This window comes from Carlito syrichta, unplaced genomic scaffold (genome assembly GCF_000164805.1).
Source record: "Carlito syrichta isolate Samal-C Ts95f unplaced genomic scaffold, Tarsius_syrichta-2.0.1 Scaffold299437, whole genome shotgun sequence".
Lineage (NCBI taxonomy): Eukaryota > Metazoa > Chordata > Mammalia > Primates > Tarsiidae > Carlito > Carlito syrichta.
The window spans coordinates 67,163-83,852 of record NW_007243533.1 but is presented as its reverse complement, the minus strand read 5'-3'; the positions used below and the strand labels follow the sequence as shown (position 1 = coordinate 83,852).

General features: G+C 35.9%; 1 pseudogene; it reads left to right on the top strand.

Moving 5' to 3' along the window:
• Positions 1-16,690, top strand: part of LOC103256972 — a 61,957-nt pseudogene that overhangs the window by 22,715 nt on the left and 22,552 nt on the right.

The window sequence follows — 16,690 nt, the reverse complement described above, 5'->3', positions numbered from 1 at the left end:
TCAGCTTCTTTTTGGTATTGAAAATAGTAAGGACTGCTCTACCTGATCATTTTGTAGAATGTTGAGAAATAAATAGCTTGTGAAGAGCAATGCAGCTGTTGAATGTACTTAGAGAGCCCCATCTGCCTTCTTAGCTAGATTTAGAGTTGAGAAGAAATCAAGGGCATTTGTTGTGATAGATGGTGAGGATTTAAGGATTTCTGTTTACTTTTGCGTACGATATGCACCATGCAAATTATGGATAAAGAAGAGTAGGTTATACTGTTTCATTACTATTTGTAAATGAAAAGCTAATTTGATAAAGATTACATTTGCTTTTAGTCTTTTTAAAGTCCTTTTGTCTTTCAAAGAAAAGTGCTCTGGTATCATCATACTGTTTTATAACAACATATTCAGAACACATAAGGTTTCAGGTAAATTTAGAAGAGAGAAAATAAGATTGTCCAGAAAAGTTTTGAAAAGTTCTACTATTCATAATTGTGCTTAATTGTGTGCTTAACTGAGTAAGTGTTGTGTAAGTACTAATGTATTCTGAGGCCTGCCTCTCACTAACAAACTTCTCTAGTCATTAGGACCCACTGTGACTCAGTCTTTCATCGGTACAAAAGAAGGAAGTTGGTTCCCATTGCCCATGTCACTGGTATTGGTTTGGGGTTGTATTAATAAAGAAACTGTAAGGTCTTTAAACATGACTTTAAAGTAAATGACTTCTTTTAATAAAACTGCTGTTTTTATCAGAATTTAAAAAATTTACAAATAAGACGTTTGAAAATATTATTTCTTCTTCAAAAAAGACAAAATGGTGAAATTAATGCTTAATGTTTGTGATAAATAGCCTTTTCTAAAACATGATGGCAGTGTCCACTGGCCTATGGGAGAACACTCTGAATTGGGTCTTTGTCTCCTTGCCACAAGTTTTTTGGAAGGAAGTAAGGGAAGCTGATTCTATCTCACTAACAATTATATCTTTTTCAAGGGTCTTCAACTTCAGTCCTCCAAATGTGTCTTCTGGGAGGAATTAGCTCAACATCATATACTAAGCACTTTGTAGTTAAGCCAAGGAAGTAAAAATGAGTAAGATATAGTTCCTGCCCTAAAAGGACTTCTACTGTGGAGAATAAAAATATTAGAAAAGTAGCCTGGCTTGTTGGCTCATAGTGAGACCTCATCTCTACAAAAAATAAAAAAATTAGCTGGGCATGGTGGTGCACACCTGTAGTCCTAGGTACGTGGGAGGCTGAGACAGAGGGATGTCTTGAGTCCAGGAGGTTGAGGCTGTGGTAAGCCAGAATTGTACCACTGCACCCCAGCCTGGGCGGCAGAGTGAAACCTTGTCTCAAAAGGAAAAAATAAAAAATAAACCAAAAGTCTTCAGATATTCTGTAAATTATCTTAAGTATTCATGTACTACTCCCTTGAACTGCAGTGTATTCACAAGAACTAGTCTTCCCTTTTCTGCTAGACTTTGGAATTTCTGAAATAGTTCTTCCCATTTCATGGTCTTGGTTAATGGCATTTGGTATATGACTGTTTAGTTGATTCTCTCCTTCAGAGAGCACCGGTTTTGAAAATATTTATTTTGGTAAATAGGAATCAAAATGAGTGGTGTCAGCCCTGGTAATATCCTATATAATGTTGATCCCAGATTTTACTCACAAATTAATCATTGAGACTATCTATGTGGCAAAAATTATATTAGGTGCTGTGGAGAACATGAAAAGGATTAAGACACTATTCACTATCTAAACAACCATCTAGTTGAGAGGATGTATAAGTAAGAAGAAAAATTCAAAATACAAAGGTAGTTCAAACCTATAACAACCAGATGTACTTGAGAGTGAAACAAATCTTGAAGAATAGATTGAGAAAAAGCCAAATAGATGAGTTTCAGCAGAGAAGAGGAGTTGTGATGCAGGCAAGGAAAACTAATGAATTACAAGTCAGAAAAAAATGAAAGCGTATGAGTGGGGAGTAAGCCAGTTTGGCTGCAGTACTATAATACCTGTAGATAAGGCTGCACTTTAGATTGAGAAAAACTCTGAAATCTTTGAATGTTTGATTATGAAGTTTCAAGATATTGAAGTTAACATTGAATGAGGACAAGAATCAATTTTTAGTCAGATACTTGACAGGAACAAGTTACTTTTCTGAAACTCAGTTTCTTCATTTATGAAATGGGACTATTAAGGTTAAGAGCTTGTGTATATTAGAACCATTCTGTCAGTGGTAAAACACTGTAAATCTTTTGAAAGTTATTCATAATCTGCCTAGATCTTTTCAATGGCCCCAAGCTACTTGTAGGATCACTACAGGACCAAAATAATTCTTAGAAAAGAAACTTGAGCCAGGGAGCACATGAGAAAAATGAGCCTGAAAAATCAATTCAGGATTGTTGCAGTAATCGAATTGTTGAATGGTCATTCTAAACTGGAAGAGTAAGGAGTAGAAATTAGAGAAGAAATGCAGGGGATTTGGAGTAATTAAGCACCAAAGAGGACTTTGAAGTGTCAGCATCATAAGAACAGTAAATTAACAAAGATGGGGAAGTCTTGTTTTATAGATACTGATGTATTTATTAATAATAAGAAAAATTATAACATCTGATGGTGAATTCTAAGATGTTGTTTAGGAAAATTCTGACTTAGAGAATAAAAGTCAAAATCCTTAACCAACTGAATCAATTTATTTTGGAGGTTTAATAATGAAGTTATTTTGTAGGTAGGTGGTTACAAGTGAGAAAAAAAAAGTAATATTTTATAGTGGCTTCTCTATACTGGATCTTCACCTGCCTGTATCATCTTGTTTAATCCCCACAACAGCCTGAAAGCATAGATACGCTCCATTTTATAGATGAGGAAACTGAGTTCAAAAAAGTCAGGTAACCTCCTTAAGTTCAGCACCAGCAGTGTATACGCATGTGTATACACAGTTATAAAGTAAAAATGTACCTTCTATGGGTTGCAGGCACGGGGAAGGGAATTATCGGAGACTGTTTGGCTAGGAAAGGAGGCAAACTGCTTGGGTAGCACCCTGGACAGGCATCTAAAGGCTCTTCCTTGGCGTTTAAAAGGACTCGATATTCATTTTTAGAGAGGCAAAACAGGAAGGTACACAGAAAAGAATTTTCTAGAAATGATCTACCAACAAATTAATAGAAGAAAACAATGATGTCTCAGCTTCCTGTCCTGATACCTTCACTAGCCAAACAGTCTCCGATCATACCCTTCCCCGTGCCTGCAACCCATAGAAGGCATATTTTTGCTTTATGACTGTGTATCTACATGCGGCACACATTTACACTACTCTGTGATATACTCTGATGGTTGTCAAAATAGCATAAGCCTTTTCTTTTATTCTGTTGCTGTGGGGGAACCTATAAAATTGATTTAGTCAGTAGTGATCCCATGGTCTGAAAAAACATTCCATTTCCTCATTTTAATAAACAAGAAAAAAACACCACTTGCCACACTACCTCTCTGGATAAAAAAGTAGTGTAATATCCTCAAGTGCACTTTGTGGACGGCCCATTGTTTTTTAGTGACTTGGGAGGTTTTGTACCATAGTCATGTTAAAGAAACCACTTAAATTAATGTATTAAAGGCTTTCAACTCTCATGGTACAAAGGCTTGTTTACTCCTAATGTTTTTCACTATAAAGTCCTATTACTCACATATCTACCTAGATAAGCACTTAGAGAAATGCGGGGGAAAAAAATTAAGTGAACTTGTTTTGAAGACTATAAAGCCATGAGCACTATTACTAGTATTGGCAGTCTATCATATCTCAGCACAAATTCCAGCTCTTAAGATTTTCTTAGAATCTGAAAGCAAGTGTCCCTTGGAGCGCTTTGGTGCTGGGTAACAAGGGCCCTTCTAGTTCATCCTCTTCACTGAGTAGTCTTTTAGATTCTCACGGTATGAAACACTTGAGACACGTAATTTCAGGATCTCCCTGGCAGCTGAAAGGTTTGAAACTTGTTTAGCTTAAAAGAAACATATGTCACATGAGCAAAATATCATAGTCTTGAACGAAATACCATTTGTGTCACTTCTGTTGGCAAATATTTCTTGGTGCTGAGAATGCAAACTGTCACATTGCATAAAAATCTGAACTGCCAAAATAAAAGCCAAACAAGGCATGGCAACAAGTATAATTATTTTAAGTTAATTAATTAAGTAATTGAGCACATAAATTCTTCAGTCAAAGAAAGCATCTCTGATGAAAATCTACTCCTGACACTGAGAAAGATTGCCTGTACCCTGAACCTCAGCCTCTCAGGAACCACATTGTGCCTAATTGCAGATCCACTGTCCCCCAGCCGCAAGAACAATCAGCTAATAGCCCACGATGGTGCCCTGTTATCATCAGGATAAATGTACCATACCAAACCCTACTTGGGACATCACTCTTTGTTTCTTTGGCTTCGATGCTTACCTTTTCTACCACTTTTTAACCCTTTGCACTCAGACATTTTGCGGATCACCTAACAGCAACTCTACCACACTTTAAAAAAAAATAGTGAAAAAAGAATCACTTCATGTTATGTCATGTAGTGTTGGAATCAGTTATTTTATTTAAATGATATTTGGCTTATACTGAAATTTTGGGCATTGAGGAACTTATTTATGACAAAAAACAGCAAATTTTATATCTTATATTTTTCTAACGTGTGGGAACTTGTGAAATAGTCACCAACATGCATTGTAGGTTGAATGATACGTGTTGTGCAATAGTAACTTGTTTGATGTCTTCCACCTAGGGTTTTTCTATTTGAGCAGACAATGCAGTCTTGTTTAATTCCTTCCACATTAATAATAAGTAATTTATCGTCCAGTTTGTTATTTGAAGACAATGTGGAAGAACGCACTCATGATGCCTGAAAACCATGAAGATGAGTCTAAGTCTGACTCATCTTCACTGCTGCTTCTAACTCTCACTTTTATTTTTTTGTTTTGCCATTGTTCTGCACATTAAATAAATGAATAAAAAATTTCTAATTGTAAATTATGAAATCACGAGATGAAATTTATCAAAAGAATGTCACTTTTCCAATTTTACTTTTCCAACTTAATGCAGATAGGTACCACGGATGCCAAAAAAAAAATGTATACACATTTTAAGAGCTGTTATCTATGTATTACTTTTAGTTTGTCGAAGTCAGAAGTGTCTGGACACTTGATGGTAACCACTTTAAGCACCTCTTGTAATTGCAGAAGTCAAATGTGACTTGTATTCATCTTTTGTTAACAGTATATATTGAGTATTATAATTTTAATAGTTTTTTCCTTTCTTAAAATATATGTACATTTTGGGGCACACTCTGTGTATTTGATCTGTGCTACTTGATACTTCAGTATGATTTGCCTTCAACTTTGAAAGCCTCTTTCTTTTAAGGCTACAGTAACTTGCTTATCTATCTTTTCAAGTTATGCCATATGATACAAAGGGTATACCCACAGCTGCCTTTCTTATACAAACGCTCTTTATCGCTACCTTCTGTTACCAAGAAGTGTCAGCACCACTGTGAAAGCACTTCACACATTCTCTTTCTGTGTGACACCAGCTGTTATTTTTTTTTACGTATATCTCAGTGTATATTCCATCTCTTTATTTGCTTTTTCATGCAATTTGAATTGAAAACTTCTAGGAAGCATACATTTTTTAAAAGCCTGTGCTTGCATAAGTTCGTCCAGTAATCTCTTTACGTCCCCTGAGAGGGGACATCTGAGTGGTTTGCTGGATTTCTGATGTCTCCTCAGAGGGAACTTCTGCATGCAAAGGGTTAAATGATTGATAAATAAAGATTGTAAATACTTATTATATAGAACATGATTTAAAATGTGTATAAATTGTGATGTCAATCTAAGTTAAGGCTGTAGGAGCAGAAATCATTTGATAATTTTTGGTTTACTGGACACCAAATATGGATTGACTTGGGACGACACCTCGACAAAGTTGGGTGTATTCCAGATTCTGCTACAACTTGGAAGACTTTAATGAGAAAAGTTAGAAGAAGGAAGAACTCTTCATACACAATTGTTCTTTTCATTGGCAGTTACAACACAAGAGGTTACGGGCAAGTCATTCAGTAAAACTTCAGGATTCATAAATCAGTGTTCTCTTTAGTGTCAGTGTATTGCCCAGTACATCAAGAGTTAGAGTTTGGAGAACTCAGGATGAGGTATAAGGAGACTCATAATAAGATTCTTTATTCAAGGACTGGATGTCACCATGAATCATGAGACCTCCTGCAGGCAGGTTGGTTTGAAAGCCTGCCACATGTGACCTGCATGTTATCAGTGGAATAGCTCAGTCAAGTGAATTAACATATGCATAATTTCATAAAGTTACTTTACTGAGAACACAAAATATACTCTTTTGGTGATTTTCTATATGCAGTACATTATTTACTTAAGTTACCATGCTGTACAATAGATCTGTTTATTCCTCTTATCTAACTGAGATTTTGTATTCTTTGACCAACATCTCCCCACCCCCCTTCTGGTACCCTCTGCCACCAACTTTTGATAATCACTATTTTGCTCTCTACTTTTATGAGTTCAACATTTTTAGACTCCATATCTAAATGAGATCATGTGGTATATGTTTTTAGTGTCTTGCTTATTTCACTTAACATTATATCCTCCAGGTTCATTTGTGTTGTCACGAATGACAGAATTTCCTTCTTTTTTAAGGCTGAATAGTATTCCGTGGTGTATTTATACCACATTTTCTTTGTCCATTCATCTGATATTGATTCTGTATCTTGTCTATGGTAAATAATATTGTAACGAACATGGGAGTGCAGATATCTCTTCAACATATTGATGTCATTTCCTTTGGATAGATGGCCAGTAGTGAAATTGCTGGATTATATGGTAGTCTTTTTAAAATTTTCTTCCTCTCTACCTAGTGCTTCGGGAACATTGAACTGTGTTAAGCCTCTTGCATATTCTATCCTTGTACTAATCCACAGAATGCTTTTCTTCACGCTCTTTACTCTTCCTCTACTCTAGCACTTTACGGCTCATCTTTGGCTTAATCTTCTTTAACAAACTTTCCCAGGCTTCTTGATCCCATCTTTATAGATCCGGACATCATTTTCTATGTTCTTATAAATTAAGGGCCTTGTATTTTTGACTGAACTTAACACATTGTTTGAATTGTCTGTTGGTAGTTGCCTCCTCCTTCAACAGGTTGTGAGTTTTCTTGAGGATGAGGAATATAATATGTCTGATCTCTCCTTGGATGTCCTATAGTTGACAGCACACAATACATGCTTAATAAATGTTTGCATGAAAGATTGAATACGCTTCTGCACACTATGTTGACTCCAGTTGTGTGCCAGATGCTGTCAAAGACATATTAGGTATCCAGAGAGTCAATAACTTATATGTCGGGTACCACATAAAGTATCACGGGTGAAAAATATAACTGAGATAGTGTAACTGACTTTTGGATTAACATACTTAAAATAGAATATTCTGTAATAGTTGTTATACTATTACATAACTTTGAAATTCAGATGAGTGAGATGAAATAATTGTCAGAGAATTAAGACTTTACAGAGCAAGTAATAACCTAATTGAGTTGATTGTCAGTAAAATAAGGTTTTAAGTGACTTTGTAGTAAGATAAACCTGGCTTTGGATCACCATTTATCTATGTGAGCAAGATATTAACCTCTCTGAGCTTCAGTGTTCTTACCTGTACAAGGGCATAAAATCATTTCTACCTTAATGATTGCCATGAGTATTAAATGAGATAATATTAGTACAATACTTGGTAATATTAGTACAATACTTGGCACTCAATCACTGGTAACCATTATTTTAATATTATAACCAGACTTTGAAGGATACATTATAATGAGCAAATGTGAAAATGGGTGGGAGGGAGAAATTCTAGAGAGTGGAGTTTTATCAGCATTAGCAAAAGTATACATGCTAGAATACATGTGCTTTGTTCAGGAGTAATTGACAGTCAGTGAGCCAAGAATTCAATTCAATCTAATTGTCTGGCCACCAAAACCATTGACATTTGAAGGATGCATGACATGGTCTGATGGAAATAATGTAGGATTTTAAAAGGAAGGAAACTCATTTCAGAGCCCAAGCTGGACCATTATATAACTCCACCATTTAGCCCCACTGAGCTTTAATTTCCAGTGCTAGGGTAGCTATTACTAATACATTTCTCTTTATCAAATTGAGGTGGAGCCTTAGTATCCTTCTCAACAGTTTCCCAAACAGCCGTCTCCAAATTTCTAAAACTGGTTCAGGTAAAACCTACTTGCCATCCTTAGAGTAGGTATTTATTATTTTTTTGTTTTCAGCTCTGCAAAATAACACCAGATTTCTTAGGTAATTGAGAACTTTTGTGGTATACTGAAATTTCCATATTTACATTGGTGTTTGTTTTTGCTTTAGAGTTCTATACTGAAATCTAAATCATAATTCAGAACTTATGCTAAAGTCCAATAAGATAATAAGCATGTATGTGCCATAAAGATTCCATAAACTTAATTAAAGTTGAAAAGCTTTTAGTGTTTGCTCAAAATTTAACCTGATTTGGCGTTTCATTTAATTTCAGATTGTAAAATTCATCTCCAGACCACTGATTATGGCAACGCCCTGTCTAATCAAACAAAACCACTTACTGTTTCCAGTGAGATGAAGAAAAAGCTATGCAGTGAATTTGACTATTTCCAGAATCTTTCCTTGGAGCTACTCAGCACATTTTTCACCTACATAATGTAAGTGATGATAGAAAGCCCTGTGAAGCCCCAGTGTGCTTGTGCAAATGATCACTAAGTGTTTCAGATGGGGTTTTAGGCAGAGTGAGGCTTAAGACATTATTCCACTGTTTATAAGTTTGAATACATTCCCATTTTAGCAACCGATAAGTTCATAGAGCCACCTTTTCACATTAGAAAATAGACTTTATTCATTTTTCAACATAATTATGTAGGTGGTGGTGGCCTCCATGTAAAAAAATGTTTTCAGTTGTCATTTAGAAAAATAGTATGTGGTGCTGATGCTTAAGGTGTTAGTACTGAAGGTAAATATTATGTGATTTATTAGCTTTCTTGTGGGGGTGGGGTTGAAATACCACAAATTGTTCTTTAGATACTATCTCCTCCTGAGTCCCCTTGTAACAGTATAAGTAGCCTCTGGCAAAGTAGATGTGTTTTATTTTTATCTGTCACCACTGTTCCATTCTTGAATGTATATGCTCCTCTTTCTAAAAAATGCTTAAACTCCCTCATAACAGAAAATTGCACTTTTATTACACCAGTTAATAAATTATATTCAGTGTTCAAATGGACCATGTAAAATAGCGTTGTGCCTCTTCAGCTCTCCTGGTTAACAATTGGGAGCAAAGGCCCACAATAGATGAGCTGTGTGTTATGTAGATAAGATTTAGATGCCAAGTACACAGCTATGAAGATGAGGTCCAAGCCCTAGACTGGTTCCTGACTCTCAGGCACTCAGTGTATTTGTGGAAAGAAGCAAACAATGAAGGAAATGCTGGGTTGTAAAGCAAAAAATTTGTCTAAAGGGAACAAGAGATTCAGATTTCCTGTCAAACACTGTGTTCAGCGCTAGAAATAGGAAATTAGAGAAATGGTGCATGAATAAAAGAAACTGGGTATTGGGATGTATGAAATCAGGGCTTTGGGAGATGACCTGGGATTTTTAGAAGCAAATTCCAAGAAGACCAAAGAAAGGCTAAAGTAGGTAGGAGAGGAGGAAAGGGCAGTTTTAGCCTGTGCATGATTATGGTTGATAACACGTTAAAAAATGGTACTGCCTCAAGGACCAGCTTATCTGACCAGAAGGATACTTTCGCTATGCTTCTGTTCCTTCTTCTGTCCTTCCATTTCTCTATCATCCATTCTTCCATTCTACAAAGAACAGTGGCACTGTCCTTGAGTCCAGTGAACAAGAGAATAGAACTAATAATATCCAAATGTATCTGCTGAGCTGAACCAAGCTAGATGAACTCTTAGTGCTGCATATGAGGGAGGACCCCCCCAAAACTAGAATTATCTTTTTGAGGGTGGGCCTCTTATAGTATAGACTTCCTCCATTAGGTAAATGTTCTAGCAACCCATAGTCATTAGTGTGCCAGCTGGTGTTGTGAGAGGCTGCATTTGGCTTCAGTGCTTTTTTTTGAGATTCTTTCAACACATTTGCCCATTTCATGATGGGTGATTTATGAGCACACCTGCCCAAACTGCACTGAGTATTCAGTAGTCACTGAGTATTCAGCAGTTTTTTGTTTGTTTTTATCAAAACAGCATGACCTCCATGCCTCACCCTCCCTGTTCACCTGATCTCACCCTAAGTGACTGTTTTTTGTTTCCCTGCATTAAAAAAAAAGGGAAACATTTTGCTGATGTGGAAAAGGTGAAATCAAAAAATGGCAGAAGCATTAAAAGGCATCAGAATTGATCATTTCAAAATTATTTTGAGCAGTGAAAATGTATCTTGATAGGTGTGTTGCATCAAATGGATAGTACTTCGAAGGTGACTGAAATTTAAACATGTAAGAATAAATACACAGTTTTTTATAAATACCTTATTCTTTTTTGGGTTCCGCTCGTATGATGTTAATTTGAGGGGAAAATAACACACCAATTAGCAAGATTTCTCAAGCTATAGCAGATATTATTTGGAATCTACATATGACTGCCAGAAAATACTCCATGGAAAGAGAACTACATTCTCAGGCCTTTGGCACAGAGGAATACCAATGTCAACTTTCTATTATTGACAGTGGACAGGACCAGAAGTAGAGGAAGGCCCTTCAGCTTGGGATTTCAGGTCATATCATGCCATTTGAGAATCAGTTTTACTTACTGAGTCTCTTTAAGAAAAAAAAGAAAAATAATTAAGGGGCATAATTACAATCTTCCAAAAGTTTAGATAAAAAAGTAAAAATTTTGCCGTATTTTGTATATCCCCTTCTTCCCCACCTAGTTATTCTCCAAAATGTAGCCACTTATCAGTTTCTTATGTGTTCTTCCAGAAAAATACTTAAGTTTAAGTGTCTATAGATACACATTCTCCCTACCCACACAGTTCAAATTTATGCAAATGGAATCATATTCCTTTTGTACTTTTTCCCCACTTAATGTTACTTAGAAATATTCTTGTGCACATCATTCTTTCTAAATAACTGCAGAGATTGCATATTTTATATGTGTCATGACTCCTTTTATCAGTCATTCACTGACAAATAACCAAATTAGTTTTCCATTGTGAGAAATTTTTCGGTTAGCTTAATTTGTATACAGCTCTTGGACTTATTTCTAAGCTAAATTTCTAGAGTGGAAGTAGTGAGTCAAAGGAATGTACATTTTTTATTTTGGTAAATATTGCTTAATTGTTCTCAACAAAAGTAGACTGCCCAGAGTGGCTGACGTTGATGAGCCTGGAAAGTGGGTAGAATTTGACCGTGTGGGAGAAGGCTCAGCATCTGGGGTTGAAGCATGTAGCGGGGAAGGTGATCCCATGCATGAGGAACAGGTCATTTTGTGCTGGAGTAGGTGTGCTGAAAGGGAATGGGGAAATGGGGAAGGGAGGCTAGAAAAGCAAACTGCAGCCAGATTATGCAAAGTCTTCAATGCAGTGAAGGTGGAGTAAGAGGTTGGGCTTTATCACTTCAGAGTGTTTTTCAAGTGTGTGTGTGTTTTGCTGGGATCAGCAGGACCCTTCCTAAAAAATAAAAAAACTTAAGGAGAAACTTAAAATGTAAAAAAGATGAAAGAAGAGGCCAGGTTTGCTCATAGAGACCTCCCCTCCTCCCCATAATGTTTGTGATAAAGTGGAACCTGCTTGGACTTTGGGTTGAGTCAGATCCAAGTTCCTATCTAATCTTCAATGGCTGCCCTGAAGGAGTCTTTGCAAGCAGTGACGCCTCCTGCAAACATGCCTGGCATGGATACTTGTGGAGACATCAAAGATCCCTGAGCTGAAGTACAAAATGATCCTAGTTGTGTGGAAGGAGAGATCATCATAAAAATACTAGACAACATTTATAGAATATTAGTATATGCCAGTGCTTTGTAAACATTAACTCATTTAACCCCTCGACAAGTCTTGCTCAGTTCTTATCATGGCCTTTCTAAGATGAAAAAACTAAAACCTAAGTGCAATAATTTGCCTGGATAGCAGATCTAACACGGGAAGAGTCATGATTTGAAATATGTTACTGGTAGGCTTTATAAAACAATTTTGCTTAGAGTTTAGTTGAATTCAGAAAATCTGACCATAATAATGATAGAGGGCATAGAGGGCAGTCTAATTTTGACTGAGTCAGAATGCTTCTAGGTTTTGTACTTCGGGGTTGGGAAACAAATCTCACATAAGGGAATTTTTCCCAAAATACACTGGAAAATGTTTTGGTTCTTAGGACAAATTTGAGCCATTTGATCAATTTTTTTCTCTTACATGATGATACCACTGATTTTTGTAATCATAGAATCTTAGACCTAGAAGGAGTCTTAGCATTAATTAAACAAGCATAATTATTTCACAGCAAACTACCTTGTTAAAATATAGTTTCTACAAAAAAAAGATTCCAAATATTTCTAGTTATTAGCAATGTTTAATTTGCATGCAATAGTACAGGTATTCACAAAGTCCTGGGTAGAATGGTAATGCAAAATTGAAATTGGAAAAGTAGTTTTGATACTACTAATATTGTTCCTAAAGGACATATCTTAATTTATCTACTCTCTCTATTGGTTATGTACTCTGAATTAGTTCTTTTGGTGTCTTTATCTGGACTCATTAGTACCTGATGGGTATATAATATTTGTTGAATCAGTATATAATCCCGTATTAAGTAGCACCTTACACAGAACTAAATAAATACAAATAGAGCTTACAGATAACTCAGCATTTGATATTTTATATAGAACTCAAAAATGGTTTTTTTATTGGTAAATATTTTAGAGTTAAAAACTAGATGTCTTGTCTGCAGATTTGTAGTATTCCCTAAGATCAGGTCAGTGTTTAAAAAAAAAAAGCAACTTAAAAATTACATTTTGAAGTTGGATGCAATGGTATGCACCTATAGTCCCAGCCACTCAGGAGGCTGAGGCAGAAGGATTATTTGAGCACAGGAATTTTAATCTAGTCTTAGCAACATATTGAGACCCTGTCTCTTTAAAAAAAAAATTGTGGTGGTTGTTGTTGTCAAGGCTTGCATTCTTCAATTAGCCACGGTATCCAACACTCATATATTTAGGTTGCTTATCAGACTATTGAAGATATTTACTTTGGCCTAGAATCTTACCAATATCTCTATACAAGAACCCTGCAAAGCTGGTGTTTTTTTATCTCCATTTTAAAATTAGAGAAGTGGAGGCTCGATGATTTAATGAATTTTCCAAAATCACACACACAAAAAAGAGGTCTTGAAAAGGGGTTCCATTTCAGGTCCATCAGCCTAGAAAGCTAATGATCTTGTACTACTCTGGCAGTTGATAACAAGACAAGGAACTCAGAAATATCTGTTGGCCTTTTTAAAAAAATGCATATTCCTGTCCCCTGTGGTAGGTGATTCTAATCTAACTGGCCTTGGAGCAGGGCCCAGGTGTATCTTGGAGGCACCTCTGATTAAAAATGCCTCATCATGGTCTTCAGCCTCATTACTTGGAAGTCATGTTCACAAATACTTTCATGAATTTCTCTTGACAGTTACCTACACAGATTGAGGTCAGAGAACTCAACTGCACTAAAGCCTGGGTCTTTTGAATTTCAATCCATGTTTTGTTCCACCATGGTGTGCGACTTGCCAGCCTGTTGGCATCCAGCCACTTTCTACAAAACTAATAAGAAATAGCGTACAAATGTTAGAAAGGCGTGCTACAGTTCTGAAATCAATTTTCTTATTTCTCTTCCAGTATATCTTCCAGTCAAGTGTCTGTCTAGCACCCATGAAATTCTATCAAATCGAATTACTGCCTGTCCTATTAGGAAATGCCCTTGGCAAAGTTATAGAAATGAATAAATCAATCCTAGTAGAGACAGTCTAAATTTAAGTTGGCATAATAAATACAGTCATAAGCATTGCACATTTTATGGGATATAATTACTGTGCATGTGAAACTTGTTTTGAAAACGTGGAATGGATATTTTTAAATAGTTAATAGCAGGAAGATCTGGAGATTTTGTGTACTATAATTAAACATAGTTATGTGAAACAAAGGTGTGAATTCGGTGGCATTTTAATGAAGAGACTATTGAATATAGGCCTGGGTGGTTTTATTTTTCTTCCTTACTACCCAACTCTTCCAGCAGCATTTTAATTTCTCATCTCTTTTGAAATCAGTTGTTTTCAAAAATAATCTCTTAAGCATTAAAAATACCCTACCTCAGGAGCTATACAATTTCTGAATATAGAATGAAGAAGGAAATGTAGCCTTCAGCACTTACATAGTATTGAGTAATTTCAGGTTAAGGTTCTGATTCTCAGATTCCTGAGGTTCTGAGGTTAAAGACCCTGCACTGAAAACTCTTTCAAGATTCATACATAGACGTTAATCAGAGTTTTTTGTTTTGTTTTGTTTTGTTTGAGTTGGAGTCTCACTCTTTCACTCAGGATGCTGTTCAGTGGCACAATCACAGCAACTGCAGCTTCCACCTGCTGGGCTCAGGTGATCCTTTAGCCTCAGCCTTCATCTCCAGGCTTTGCACTGTACTGTACTTTACGTGCAGTACATGTTAGTTTCTCTGAATGTTTTCTCAGGATGCAGGATTTTTAGTGTTGAAACCAGAATGTGTTCACAAGCAGATGTGTTCACAAGTAGTGAAAAAAATAAGCCAGAATTAAGAAATACCTGTAATAAAGGCTTGAACATGCAATGAAAGGAGACTAGGAGATTGAAACAACTAATTTTGACTTTAAAATATTTTATTAAAAAAGTAGGATTTGAGCCACTCTTTAAAATGGGCATAGATTGAAGGAATAAGTGAGGCATGAAAGAATTTTGTGTTTGGAGATGACAAGTCATCTCAGACATTGCTGGAGCCCAGACATGAGCAGAAGGAACATGGGCTGGGATAAGAGAGTGAAGAGGTTGGAAAGGGTGAGGACTTTGACCCTAAGTCTCCAAGTAAGAGTTAATAAAGGAAGGCTTTCAGGAAGGGCACTACCATTTGCATGCTCCATACCCCTCACTTAGTGGTCTCCATCCTGGAGGGTGAAGAGTATTTTCCCACTGAGTAGCCATATGTTGAACACATCTGCTTTCCTGGGCTGTTTGGCAAGAGGCAGTTTAACTCCTAGTATTCATTTTTCATCTAACCAATGAGAGAATACTTGTCCTTAGGATTATTGTATATATAGTTCTTGTTCAATAATTGGCAATTTCTATTGTTATGTTTATTTCCTGGGCATACTTAATAATAAAGTTTCCAAGTACTTGTAGCTAGTAAGCAGAGAACCTAAGATGTGATGCTAGGTCACTGCAAATAGCATTTCAAAGAGGCTGATTTTTTTCTTTTTTGTGTGTTTGTTTTACTTTTTAACACATACTGCTACACATAGTGAGGGGGCTGATGTAATGTATGTTTTAGGACGATGATTCTGTTGGTATTATGCAAGATTCATTGAAGGGATGGGACCTGAAGCAAAGAAACTGTAGAAGAAGCTTTTTTAACAGTTTAGACTGGAATTACCAAGAGTAGAGATAGGAAGTAGGGGACAGTAGTTAGATACATTTGGCAGGTAGACTTAAGAGAATTTAGTATCTTGATTTATGATGGTGAGAGACAGCAGGCAATGATTTCAGGGAATTCTAAGTTCAGATAGGAGAAAATTTGCAAGTAAGATAATAGTATTGCTAGCTTTAGAAAAAGAATAGAAAACCCACTGTAAATTAGAGAAAATTATACAATTAAATCACCCTTAACCTTACCAATTAACATATTTGTATACTCTTTTTTAATTCATATTTAAAGAACTGAAGTCACTGTTTAATCTTGAGTCTTAATTTTTCTATATATACTATCAGCATTTGTGAAAAAGTTTCCTAACATATTTTAAAATGACTATATAACCTTCTCTCTGTTTGTGAACATTTTAGATGTATATTGTCTTGTGTCTTCCTTTTCTCAAACTGCATAGCATTTAATTTGTTAAATTCTGATTTCAGTAATCAAATTCCAAATATTATGAGTTTGACTTTTAGCGCCATTATATATTTGTAATTCTGAGTCTCTGGCCAGAAGAGGTCTTCTGTCATCTTGAAGGTTGCCCTATCTTAAAGGTTTTACATCCCGTGATTCAATGGGAACTTCCGTTCAGTGGGGAGCAAGTGCAGGACAGGAATGTCTCAACTGTAGTTGCTAATAAAGCCTTCAGTGTTTAAAACTCCAAGCACTTGGCAAATTAAAAAACACTAGTGCAAAATTTTGACTCCCTTCTCTACCTTGCGGAGGTGAATCTCCTCTCTCTCTCTCTCTCTCTCTCCCTTTCTCCAATTTACTTTCTAAATAAACTATATTTTCCAATCTAAAAAAAGAAAGAAAAACATTGGTGCTATTCTGTAGAAGCAATACTTGGTCTATCTGTAATTGAATGATACTCATGTAATCAGCATAATGTTTATTAATTGACTTATGAATGAAGGCTTATGCTAGACTGTAAGATGAGAAATGAATTGAATATAGACT